The 12753-nt window shown below is 48.5% G+C and overlaps 1 protein-coding gene across 2 annotated transcripts in view; it reads left to right on the plus strand.

Annotated features, from left to right (window-relative positions):
• OSBPL10 (oxysterol binding protein like 10) overlaps positions 1-12753 on the plus strand; it is a 338082-nt gene that overhangs the window by 298249 nt on the left and 27080 nt on the right. The window lies entirely within an intron of this gene.

A 12753-nucleotide genomic window follows, 5' to 3' on the forward strand; every position in this document is an offset into this window, starting at 1 on the left:
TAGCCTGTGCTTGTTTCATGTTCTGTTCTAGTGAAGACTGAAGGTGACCTATAAAGACAGGCCCTGCGTGGCACAGCTGCCGTCGAGGGAAACAGGAGGAAGGAAAATGGTGGACAGGGAATGAGGCCAGTGTGCCTGCCTGCCCTCAGCCTGGGTCTGGGTGCAGTGGATGTCTCTTCTCAGCTGGGGCCCAAAGCACATCCCTGTAGCTGATCCAGAGCTCTGAGATGTCTTTAAAAAGTAACCTGTTGGTTGATAGGAAGGCAGTGGACCCTTCTTGGTGCTGAGCTCAGCCAAGCTTCGTCCTGGGGAGCCTGCTCCAGAGAACCCAGCGCTCTCACCATGGACATACTTCCATCGTAGAGACACCACATTCCCTCTAGGTGACCAGGAGTGACAGTGTGGGGCACAGCTTAAAGAATGCCTGGTATTCTGAGGGCAACGTGGGAAGGAGCTGGTCGTGGAAAGAGCCCAGACTTTCTTTGCAAGCCTGCCTGCGTTGGCTCGCTTCCGTCACTTACTCAGCTCACGGTGCCTCTCTGGAATGGTGGTGATGGGAGGTCATGTGTAAGTGGTCCTGGCTGGCCCTGAACCCCACCGTAGGTGTTTCATCATGCTTCGTGCCATTCCAAATGGGCTAACTTGCATGGTGTAGAGGAGTAGCTCTCAAGAGAGAGAGCCTTGCCCTGGGTGGAAGCTGGGCTGGGGATGGAAGTCCTAGCTTCTCCAGGCTGGGCCGGAAGCTGGGGGTGGACTTGAACTTGTTTCTGGAGGCACGGCCTGGCAGGAGAGTAACTTTGCCCGCCTGCAGGGAAGGGTCTGGAATCAGTGTGTGAGACCAGAGAACGCAGACAGGGAAGGGGTGTAGGTGCAAGAGACGTGATAAGGAACAGGTGACAGGTCATTTCTAGGTGACCAGGAAGGCAAGGCAGAAGCCTCCCAAGGTAACAGGAAAAACTTTTCTTTGAAATGCTTTTAAGTGTGTGAATCTGAGCCCTCTGATGCAGGGAAAGACCTCGCTTCTTCAAACAAAATAGTGTCGTTCCCTCCCACCCCACCCCCCACCCCCACCGACACACATGCACATACCTAGCTGCTCAGGAGGCCAGATATAGAAGGTTCCCTGCTTTGCCATTCTCCACCCTCTGTGGAAGCCTTCCCAGATGCACACCAGGCCGTGACTATTATGCCCCAGAAAATCTGCCTTTGTGTAACTTCAAACTCTATAATTCCCATCTCTTTTCTGCTCGAAATATCGCTTAAATGCTCATCATGTTTTGCAGACTAACCCAGACCAAGTTTGATTTAAGGTCCAGTGGATGGAGTCCAGGCAATGTGCACCAGAATGCAGGCCACTTAGGGTCTCAAACCATGCCATTTCCCAGTGGTGGGTTATGATGCATTAAAACCAAAGCCAGCCCCCAATAAAATGATTTATTTTAAAAAGCCAGTTGCTGCCAGTTCACATACCCAGGTGTGTCCGAACAGAATGATGTACCTGAATGGTTTCCAGTGGTTGATTTTCCGCCCAAATTATATTACCCTGTCTTTGGCTCTGAGCTGCCTTTGGGTGAACTCAAACGGCCTAGCTTTTGATCAGCAGCCTAGCGCTTAACCATCTTCATCACCAAGGGGGGGAATGAGTGGGTCAGACTTTTTGTTTTTCAAGTACAACAGGATATAAAACACTTGCCGACTGGCCGCGGCAAGCTTTTCTTTTGACTTCTGTGTATGTGTGCACCTGGGGACACTGGTCGGAAACACATTCTCCTCTCAGAGTAGGGATCTTTCAGACGATTGGTGTGAAACATGGGCGTGGCATCACGACAGCCACAGGAGATGGACCCTAGAAGGTAAACTAAAAGCGTCTGGGTCAGAGGCGGAGGAGCAGTGAAATGCTGAGGGGACTTGCCTTGTGGCACGTTGAGCGTGTGAGAGACTTCACGGTCTGGCTCTCTTGTTTGAAATAAACCATCAGCACGGTGCACTTCCTGTGGATGATTTTATTAAGAGGCGATTGCTTTGTGTGTTTGGACCCACAGTCTGTTCCTGACAGGGCAGACGCTGCGTTCATCTCGTACTCCATGGGGTACCTGGAAGAACACTTCTGGGCTACAGTTTATTAACATTTACTTGCTGGAAGTCGTTATTCAAAAACCCAGGGAACCGTTGACAAGCTGAAATACCTGGGAGAGGAAGAGGGGGCCTTTTATTACCTTGGGAGGTTTCTTGGCTTTTATTGGCTGCATCATAGAAAGGTCGATGACCCGCTCCTGTCACTGTCTCCCCTTCTCTCGGCTTTCGCCCACGTCGTTGACTGAAGCGTGTGCTCTGTTGACTGTGGAAGAACTTAGCCTGAATGGCGCCTCTTAGGCGCAGGTGCCCTGCAGCTAGAACATGCCTGGTCTCTATTCGTGCACTCAAGGGTAGAGCTTTGGTGTCTCTCCGTAAAACAAGGGGCCTCTGAGGATGTGACCAGGGTGGGCACCTGAACACATCCGTGCCAGCCTGACTGGGCACCCAGAGCTTCATTGTACCTTTCCAGACAGGGCATCTTCACGAAGATGTGATCTGTAGCATCACAAAGCACCCCAAGCTCAGAAGACCCCCGGGCTCTGCTGTTTAATGGCCCCTGTTCTCCAGTCTTGGGGTTCTTAGCGTTTGAACCAGGGACTCTGTGTTTCGATGTGGCGCTGGTGCCCAGGCAGGAGTTCTTGGGGTCTCCAGCACCCCGCTGGGTTCCTTCTTTGCGCATCTGTGTTCCGATTTCCACTGCAGAGCCTGTGGTTTCCTTCCCATTGGATGGCATGGGAAGGCAAGGAAGCAGGGCTCTGGAGAGATCGGAAGAGCCACCATTGAAGGGTGGAGGGGCACAGAAGGGCCTTTTGAGGAAGGGGCATTTAGGTTGAGCCTGAAGTGCAATTAGCATGAGCCAGGCAAGGGATGTAGGCAGGGCATTGCCAACAGCAGGCGCTGCCTGGGCAGAGCCAGAAGGGAGGAAGCCAGCCTGGCTGGAGGGTGGGAAGTGGCACCGTTGGACCCTGGAGTGGTCCGTAGGAGCCGTGTTTGCTGTGTGCCTGTCATTTTGAGAGTTACGGTGCTCTTGGAGGATGGAGGCAGATGAGAATATTGGGGTGTGGTGGCCAAGAGAGGTGAAGTAGTTGTGGCAAGGCCTGGGCTCCAGGAAAAGAGGCCCCCAGATTTCCGTGTCGAGGCTAGAGGTGTATGACCATTTCTGCTGACTTCTCGGGGATCGGAGAGGTAAAAATACTTAGTTTGCTCATCTAATAGATCTTTATGGAGCACCGCACGGGATAGCGACTGTCCAGACACTGCTGTGCACAGCAGTGAACAAGTTCTCCAAATGGGCGAGCGGGCACAGTGATGCCAGAAGAGAGATCATATACCAGTTTGCTGGCCACAGAGTCCCAAGGGAACAGTGTTCCGTGCTTGGCTGCTCGCTGAAAGGTTGAGGGTGGGGACCCATCAACTGCTCCATGGGAGAAAGCGGTGACACTCTGCTTCTGTTAGGATGGCAGCTCTGGGACTCTATGGGGCAGTTCTTCTGTGTCCTGTTGGGTTCAGTGGAATTGCGACAGTGGCAATGCCTGCCCTCCCCCCTACCGATCTAGAGAAGTCTACAGCGCTGAGAAGTAGTGATGAGCAATCAAGCAGGTCAGGGAGGGTGGGAAATGATGGGGAAGGTGGAAGGGAGAGCCGCCTTTGAGTGAAGCTCTTTAGGGAAGGAGTCTCTCGGGTGACATTTGAGCAGAGTCTGGATTAAAATGACAAACTCCACTTGTGAGTAGGGGACTGGTGTTTCAGCCAGAGGGGAATAAGAGTTTTTTTTCCTTAAAGGCTCAGGATGGACATTTTGAGGCAGAGCAAGGAAGCCAGGGCGGCTGGATCGGCGGGAACTAGGTTGAGTTGGCAGTTAGGTTGGTGAGATGGGAAGGGCTGGATTGCAGGAATTGGAAGGGCCGGGGAAGGGGCCCTGCATGACGCCTTAGCCACTGGAGGGGTCTGAAGCCAAGGGACGCCTGCCTGGCGGCTTTCCAGGACCACCACCCTGATGTCTGTGTGGAGAGGAGACTGGGTCCGGGGAAGGCAGCTAAGGGTGGGAGCGGAAGGAGTCCTGCCGTGACCCAAACAAGAGATGATGGTAGTGGAGTGGCAAGGGCTGAATCTGGATGCACACAGGCTGCAAAATGTCCGTGGGAAAATGGAATTCAGGGACGATGGCGTTTTTCCACCAGCTTCTCGAAGTTCCCCTCATCCTTAGAAAAATAGCACCAACAGGATTTGCCTGTGGACTGGAGGTGGAAAAGATGAGTGAAAGAGGAATCAAAGATGACGCTAAGTGATCTGAGTTCCCTGGGAGGGGTGAATGGTTTGCACTCAGCGACGGACTGAGAGGTGGGTAGTTCAAACCCGGCTGGGGGCAGAGGGATGGACTTACATAAAGTCACCGCTGGGGAAACTAGAGGGGGTGGAGCTCTAGTCTCCGAGATGGAGGCTCCTCCTGAGCCTACTTGATGGCCTGCTTTTCTTTTGTTTTGATTAAGGGTTTATTTATTTGGGGGGAGGAGGACTCTTAAGTTTGTAGCCTGAGAACTTCAACCAGCATAACAAACAATTAGAGTTACTGGTTTTTTTTAATCTCTTGCTGAGTAGCTAATCACCCCAAATTGTAGTGGCTTCAGGCACTCACCACTCACCACTTTATTTTCTGCCGCTGGACTAAGCTAGCGGGGCAGTTCTGGATTTACCGGTGGCTGCCTTGCTATGTGACTGCAACCAGCCGGCAGGACGGTTGTGAGCTAGACTTGGCCGATGCTGGGTCTCTGTCTCTCTCTCTCCATGACGTCTTAGGATTTTATTTTCACAGCGTCTATGCACATAGGCTCCCCACTAGTGGCTCCTCGGGAGAAAGCCGAGGTTATCTGTTCCCTTAGAGAGTTGCAGTCTCAGAAAACGTATGAAGTAGTTCTACTCCATCCTCTGGGGGTGCCATGAGTTGGAATCGACCCAGTGGCAGTGGGCTTGGGTTTGGGTTTAGAGAGTGGGTGAGATTTTGAGGGGATGCTTAACAATAGTTCAAGGCCGACTCTGCGTGGAAGCTGTCACAGGGAAAGGAGGGTCCCTAACCCCTAACGCTGGGGATACACATTCCATATCAGGGTCTGGTCAGATTCATAGTTTGAGGGAGAAGCTGGTTGGGGTCATTCTTCACTTTCCATGAGTCTTTGAAAATTGTTAATAAATGAGTGTAATTAATGTCTCTGAATGGTGCGTGCATAAACTGCTGAAGTTGGCAAATGTTTTATTATGTGGGGGCTTCAAGAAATTCTTGGAAAAATTCCAATATTTTTAATTTAAAGTTTGCATGAGCTTTTTGAAGTCCTTTGCATGTATTTCACCACATTTTTTAAAGAAGAGGAGAAAGAACAAATTGACCGTGACACTTTGTATTAGGCCTTCTCAACCAGCAACAGTAGCGGGGATGCATTATACCTTGTAGTATACCTTAGCTGCTTGCTGATGGTAGTATACATTGATCTCAGCTTTTTAGAAAGCATTAGCAGGTCTGCTGAAAATCACAGAAGTGCTCACCAAAGCTTTTGAATATATACATAATTAAAATGCTTCAGAATTAAACAACTGAATAAATACAACCCAAACCAATCAAACTCATTCTCATCCTATAGATTTGGATTCACTGTGACCCTACAGGACAGGGTAGAACTGCCCCTGTGAGTTTCCAAGTCTAACTTCATGGGAGTAGAAAGCCCTATTTTCTCCCATGGAGCGGCTGGTGGTTTTGAACTGCCAACCTTGGAGTTACAAGCCCAATACATAACCACTATACCCTCAGGACTCCTGGATAAGTACAATAGAATATAAAATACTCAAGTAGTATGGAGCTGGGGTCAGCTGCCAACATTTTGTATATAAGGACAGAGACTGTGTAGCTTAGGTTTTGAGGACTGCCTCAGTTAATCCACTCTGCAGTGAACTATTCTCAGCAGAGACATGGTGATTGAGGCCATGGTGCTAGTTTCTGACTCTGGTGTAGAGAATCATGCCACAACGCACATCCATACGCTTACCACTGAGCGTACATGAAAACCCAGCGTCATTACCTGCATACACTTTTGTGACCCAAGTCATTGGGTTCCCAGTTCTTTCCTCAACAAATCGCTGTTTCGTTGGCCATGGGAGTCGCTGACTCGTGCGAAAGAACCCCAGGTGGTGCTGTGAGACAAGCATTGGACCTGCTCCTCAGGGTCATGGCTCAACCCCACCAGCTACTTCACTCTACTGGAGAACGATGAGGCTGTCTGCTCCCATACAGGTTTACAGTCTCAGAAACCCTACCGAGGACTGCTGTGTCTTAGAATCTACCCGGTAGGGAGGGCTGGGGGTCGGAGAGTGCAAACCCTAACGTGAAGTCTGGAGAGCTTAGGTTCAGGTACCTCAAGCTCAGGCTCCTTTGTAACTTTATTTTTTGGATGGAATTATTTTCTTGGGCTAAATTTCAAGGATCCCTCAGCGTATGTACAAATGCGTGTTGCTGCGATCCTTTTAATAGGCGGTGCCTGATTGGTGCCCTGAGGAGCCCTGGTGGTGTACTGGTTGTGCGTTGGGCCATGATTCCCAAGGTCAGGAGTTTCAAACTCCCAGTAGGCTCGTGGGAGAAAGATAGGACTCTGTACTGCCATAAAGAGTTACAGTCTCAGAAACATGGGCAGTTGTACACTGTTACAGGGTCGCTATGAGTCAGCATTAGCTTGATAGCACTGAGTTTGCCTTTTTTAATAGGCTGGCAATGAGTTGGAATTGGCTTGATGGCTTTGAGTTTTGAGGTTGATTGGTTGGTGGTTTTTATGGAAAGGGTAAAGGGCCCGGGGTTTGTCCTGGAAGCAAGTGTTGCCAGCAGAGTTGTGGACAGACATTCAGGGGCCTGTAATCTCCCGCATTTTGCTTCTATTTCCCTTTCCTCTAGCCTTCAGCAAAGCGCTCCCCTGGTGGTGTGGTTATGTGTTGTGCTGTGATTCAAATGGTTAGCAGTTCAAATCCACCACCCTCTCTGAGGGAGAGACTGGTCTTTCTTTTTTCGTAAACACTTACAGTCTTTGAAACCCACCAAGGCTGAGTCGGCATCAACTCGATGGCAGGGCATTTGGTTTGGTTTAGTACACCCTTCTGCAACTGTTCTGTTCAAATTCTGTTCTTTGCTTTCAAATAAAACCTGCTACCTGTTCTAAGATGGTGTCCTTTTAATAGAAAGCGTAGTAGTACGTGTTAACCATGAACGCTGTTCTGCAGGCTAGCCATAAACCTTTAGCACAGAGTGATAGTGTTAGTTGCATATAGATGGGTCTCCCTGTCCACCTGAACTCTGCCTACAGTTTTATCCCCTGAGGCAGCATTGTGTCATCTCCGCACTCGTCTCTGCGCCGTGGGCAGGAGCTCATTCATCCTGCTCTGTCAGAGAGAATTAAACTAAGTGGTGGCAGGGTCCTGGGGGCGGTGAGGGATCCAGCATGGGCTGGAGCATATATCAGCTCTCCTACTTATCAGCCATCTGTCAGTGATGACGTCTCTCTGGGCCTCCGTTTTCTCATCTCTCAGAAAGAATGGCTCTGCCTGCTCACTGGGGTAACTGAAAAAGTTTGCACAAGACAACGAATGTGAAGCTCAAAGCCCCACCTTGGGCCCGGGCTTAAGTTCAATACCTGGTTTAAGTGCGAGACCTTGCATACATTCTTACAGTAGGCTTTTGTTTGTTTGTTTTTCTTTGTTGAATTATTTCTCCTTCTTCTCTGATCACCTGTCTGTGTTGATTGATGATTTGGAAGTCCAGAGTAATTCTAAAGGATCCTTGGTGGCATTGTGGAGTAAGCATGAGGCTGCTGACCAAGGTCTGTGGTTCAAACCCACCCACTTCTCTGTGGGAGAGCGAAGAGGCTGGCTGCTCTCACAAAGATTTACAATCTCAGAAACCCGATAGAGGACCGCGGTGAGTCGGTGGCATGGGTGTGGCTTGAGGGCTGGATTATGCAAACTGGAATGCCCTCCAGGGCTAACCTGAAGTTTGGGCGCTGAAGCATACCCATTGGTAACTCATAAGGACAAGCCAGCATTCTACTTCAGAAAACTTCACACCATGTGGAGGGCAGTTCCACACTCGGGATTGCCATGAGTTGGTACTAAGGGCAACTGGGGGTGGTGACTGACTATTTCCCAAAGTGTCAGAGATGGTCCAGGCGCGTCTATGATCGCTGGGAGACTGTCTTTCCCTCTCTCATGTTCTATCTCATCTCCGTTGTCCTCACTGCCCCTTGGATACTGCTCCCTGATTGTGACAACCACCAACATTTAGTAAGCATTTATTGTATTCTAGGCATGGGCCTACCGTAACTTAATTCTTGAATCATCGGGGGGAAAGAGACAATCCAGAGAGCTGGCATTCTTGTCTCCATTTGGCAGTTTGACATGCGTGAACTTGCCCACATCTCTTGCCCAGAGATGACTTTTGGCTCGCTGTGCTGATTTTTCCATGCAAACTGACAGCTCTGACTCGGAGAGGATGCAGGGATTCAGGTGCAAAGGTTTATGAAATGACCCTCGTGATGTCCCCATGATGGGCCACGTGGAAAGGGGCCAGCACTTCAAGGATACCCAGGTATACCTGTTAACTAAGTAAGGACACCTTGGGCAGCGTGTATTCGCTACCCTAACTTTTCCTTCTGTTCTTGGAAACATTTTTCAAACTCATCTGTTTGGATGACTGACAGCACCCTCATTTTATTTCTTCACCTCTTCCATGTCATCAAATCAAATCGTGTCCTTGTATGCCCGTCTGCATTTGAAGAAACAAAAAGAATTCACATGGAGCGAGGTCAGGGGAGTAATGTGTTCAGGGCAAGACAGGCGTGCTGTGTTTGGCTAAAACCCTGCACACTGAGGTGGCAGTGTGAGCAAGTACATTGTCATGGTGGCTAAGCCAGTCCCCCATTTGCCACAAATTAGGCCTTTTTTGGTCACACACTGTTAAGCAATCTTTTCAGGACCTTTAAATAGAAAGCTTGATTAACAGTCCAACCTGGTGGAATGAACTTCAAATGCACTCTCCCCCTCACATCAAAAAACAAATGAGCATCTTCTTGATCCATAATTTCACTTGACAAGCTTTTTGGGGGCAAGGTGCTAATGGCGAGCGTCTTCCACTGGCTTGATTGATGTTTGCTGTCAGGGCCATAAACATAGCACCATGTCTCATCACCAGTAATGACCTTGAAAAACAGAATCTGGGTCACTTCAGAGCTGCTTAATGTGCAGCGTGTTTCCAGTTGAGGCTCCTTTTGCTGGTCTGTCAGAACCCGATTTCGCAGTGACCCTTCTCTTTCCCAAATCTTCTGTTACTATTTGCTCCCCCAAGTTCCAAGATCATCCAGATAACTCCCCCGTCTCTTCAGTGGTCCGTCGTCGGTCTTTGAGCACAAGTGCACACATTTTGCCCGTTTGGGAAGTTAACAGATATCCAGAACGAGGTTTGTTGTCAATCAACATTTCACCTTTTTTCAAAATGAGAAGACCACTCATACTTGAGTTTTTCCCATCGCGCTGCCCTTGTAAGCTGTGTTCAACACCACAACAGTTTCTGCGGCATTTTTCCCAAGCAGGAAACAAAATTTCACAGCCGCATGCTGTTCACCGTAATTGGCCATAACAAAAAATCGAGGTTCAAGTGAAGTTGCCTTTATGAAAAAATTTATTGTGACCAGAGAGAACCTCCCCAGACAATGCCACTAGGTGCACTAACTCGGAGCAAGTTGCTTGATGCTTGGCTAGCAGGAAAAATGAGTACGACGAAAGCTCCGTCCAGTAGAGAGTTTTCCCCAGTTTTGGGGGGTACCCCCTCGTATGAAGGAGATTGCCCAGGGCTTTCTTTGGAGAAGATTACACCTATATCTGGCCAAGCTTTTCAGAAGCCCGCCACAGCTCTCTATTTGGGCTAGCAGAGCTGCCATTTGTCTGGGTCGCCTTGACACCCCCATCCTGGGTGGTGTTTGATTCTGGCATTCGAAGAAGCCAACCTGCAGCTTAGTTGTTCACTTTTAGATGGATGCAACTTTAAATGTAATTAACTGCTCTCCGAGTCCTTAGTGAAGAGCTCCTTGGCCCGCCTTCCCCCATAGTAGTTCATTGTCTTAATTATTTTAATGGGAGAAAAGGCAGGCCTTACTGATGGCTCAATAAATCTGTAGCGATTTCAGGCCATTTGGACGCCATCAGTCTGAACAGCTGGGCCATCGCTTACCCCTCAGTCGGAGGCAGCCCAGTTAGTACTCTCCACTTCTTGGCTCTGGATCTCCAGCGCCCAAGGGCCAGATGATTAAGCGACTTATTTGCAAACATACCAAAAATAAGAAGAGAAAGAAGGCTCAGGGGAGTGGTCTTAGAGCGAAAGAAATGAGACCAGACCAGGACATCTGCTTTCATGAAAGTGTTTCCGGTGTGAGGTCGATCTGGTATTCTGTAGACACCAGATAGAGATGAAAGAGGAAAGTGGGAATTCTGTTCCCAGCCCATTCTCCCTCCCCACCCCTTACCTCTCCAGGGATTCCACTTTTCCCAGCCCTGACATAGACACAGCATCATTTTCTAGTGCAAAAATGCGTACCTAGTAGGTTAGACCTGCTGCTGCTAATGAGTCTGTGTTCCCCGAGTCTACAATTTGGGGAGGATTTTTTTTTTTTGAAAATTGGTTATTCTCATGGACTGCACCTTCCAACTTCTTATTTTGAGCATTTGGAAATTGATCATGTGCAGTCTACAGTGAAATTTCAAGAGCAAACAATGAATGCACCTCACCCTTATTGGCCACTGCTGATCACTTTGCTACTTTGCATTTCTTCTTTCTTCCTCCCGCCCTCCTCCCTTTCCCCCATCCTCTCTTCTTACATCCATTTTTCCTTTCCTCTCCCCTTCCCAGGCCCATATTACATGCATATATGTACACATATTTTTTAAAAGAGTATATTGCACAGCACAATTCTTCCTACATCTTTTAGTGTTTCATAAGAATAAGGAAACTGAGGGGGGAGTGGGGAGGGAGGGGGGAAAAAAGAGGACCTGATGCAAAGGGCTTAAGTGGAGAGCAAATGCTTTGAAAATGATTAGGGCAAAGAATGCATGGATGTACTTTATACAATTGATGTATGTATATGTGTGGATTGTGATAAGAGTTGTATCAGCCCCTAATAAAATGTTAAAAAAAAGAATAAGGAAACTCTTTTACACAATATATTTGCTGTACAATGTAATCAATGTAATACCAGTTGCCTAGACAGCTAGCGCATAAGGAAAACGTCTCAGATCATCCCGATAATGTCTTTTATAACTGTCTTGTGTGTTTTAAATGTACAGATCTGATTATCTTGCATGTGGTTTTCATGTCTCTTGAACTGCTTTAATCTGAAAAAGTCCCCTTCCATCTTTTTTTTTTTTTTTTACCCTGGCAGTGATTTTTTTTTTTTGAAGAGTCCAGTTCACGTTGTTTGTACCATGTTCTTCAGTGTGTATTTTCCTGGTGATTCCCCCATCCCCTATGGTTCGTTTCAGATTACACGACAATAATGATAGGCTGTTGATGTCATAGCTAACTGATGCCGCCTTGACAGAAGCGCTGCAAGGGAATGGCTTTAAAGAACAGTCTTTTGTTTTCACTCTCTGGTGTCCGCCAGGATTCCTTGGTGCCTGCCCTTCCTCCTCCCCTTTCCCTGTATCTATTCTGGTTTTAGTTATTGTTGCAATTTAGATAACAGCTAACAGAGCAGACTAGCTTTCCATGTAACAATGTATAGGTGTTTGGTTTGTGCCCTTAGTTAGAATACACTCAGTGGAACAGCACTCTCCCACCGGTCCCGCTCCGTCAATTCACCCTTCTTGCCTGTCTTCTGAACTTCGTTTGGGGCACGATCCGGTTGTGGCGGGTTGATTGGAGGAGTACGTTCCTTGCGCACGTCAGTGTTCACTCTATAGGCTGGCTGTCGCTTAGCCGCGAGGTGGATCCAAGGAGTTGCCTTCAGCTCCAGGTTTGACTCTAGAGCCAGTCAGTTTTGGGGGTTCCACCAATCTCTGTCGGACCCGTAAGTCTGGTCTTTTTTTTTTTTTTTTAATGTGAAGTTCTACATTTTTGTCCTGTTCTCTCTAAGGCCTCTCTGGTCCTCACAGAGCGGTCAGTAAGGTTCTTGTGGTCTCAAGGTTGTGGAGACTGATGTGTGCGTGGTCCCTTAGGCTATTGGACTCACCTGCTGCATCTCTTCCCATTTTTTTCGCTCCTCACATCGGGGAGAGACTGATGGTTGCATCGTAGATGATTGCTGGCTAGTTTTTAAGGCCCCGTTTGCTACTTACCACAGGAAGAGGGAGAATACCGTGTCTGTGAATGATGCTATGCCAGTTGATTGAGCCGCCCCCAGGACTGTGCTCCTAAGCCCCCTAAGAACAGTGACTCATTCCCCAGGCTGTTTGGTTACGGGTAAGGTGTTTTTTGTAACTTTGCCCCTGTTTTTCCAACGTGTGTTTATTTATACCACATACAAATAAACGTATGCACAGATTCTCTCCTGTCAGACCGATGTGTGATCATGAGTACAGTCCCATTTGCCCAGTGGTAGGTACTACCTTCACTGCCAGGGGCGAGGAGTGGGGTCAACATTTGCATGTGTGAGGGAGGTTGCC

This window comes from Tenrec ecaudatus, chromosome 4, assembly GCF_050624435.1.
Source record: "Tenrec ecaudatus isolate mTenEca1 chromosome 4, mTenEca1.hap1, whole genome shotgun sequence".
Classification (NCBI taxonomy): domain Eukaryota; kingdom Metazoa; phylum Chordata; class Mammalia; order Afrosoricida; family Tenrecidae; genus Tenrec; species Tenrec ecaudatus.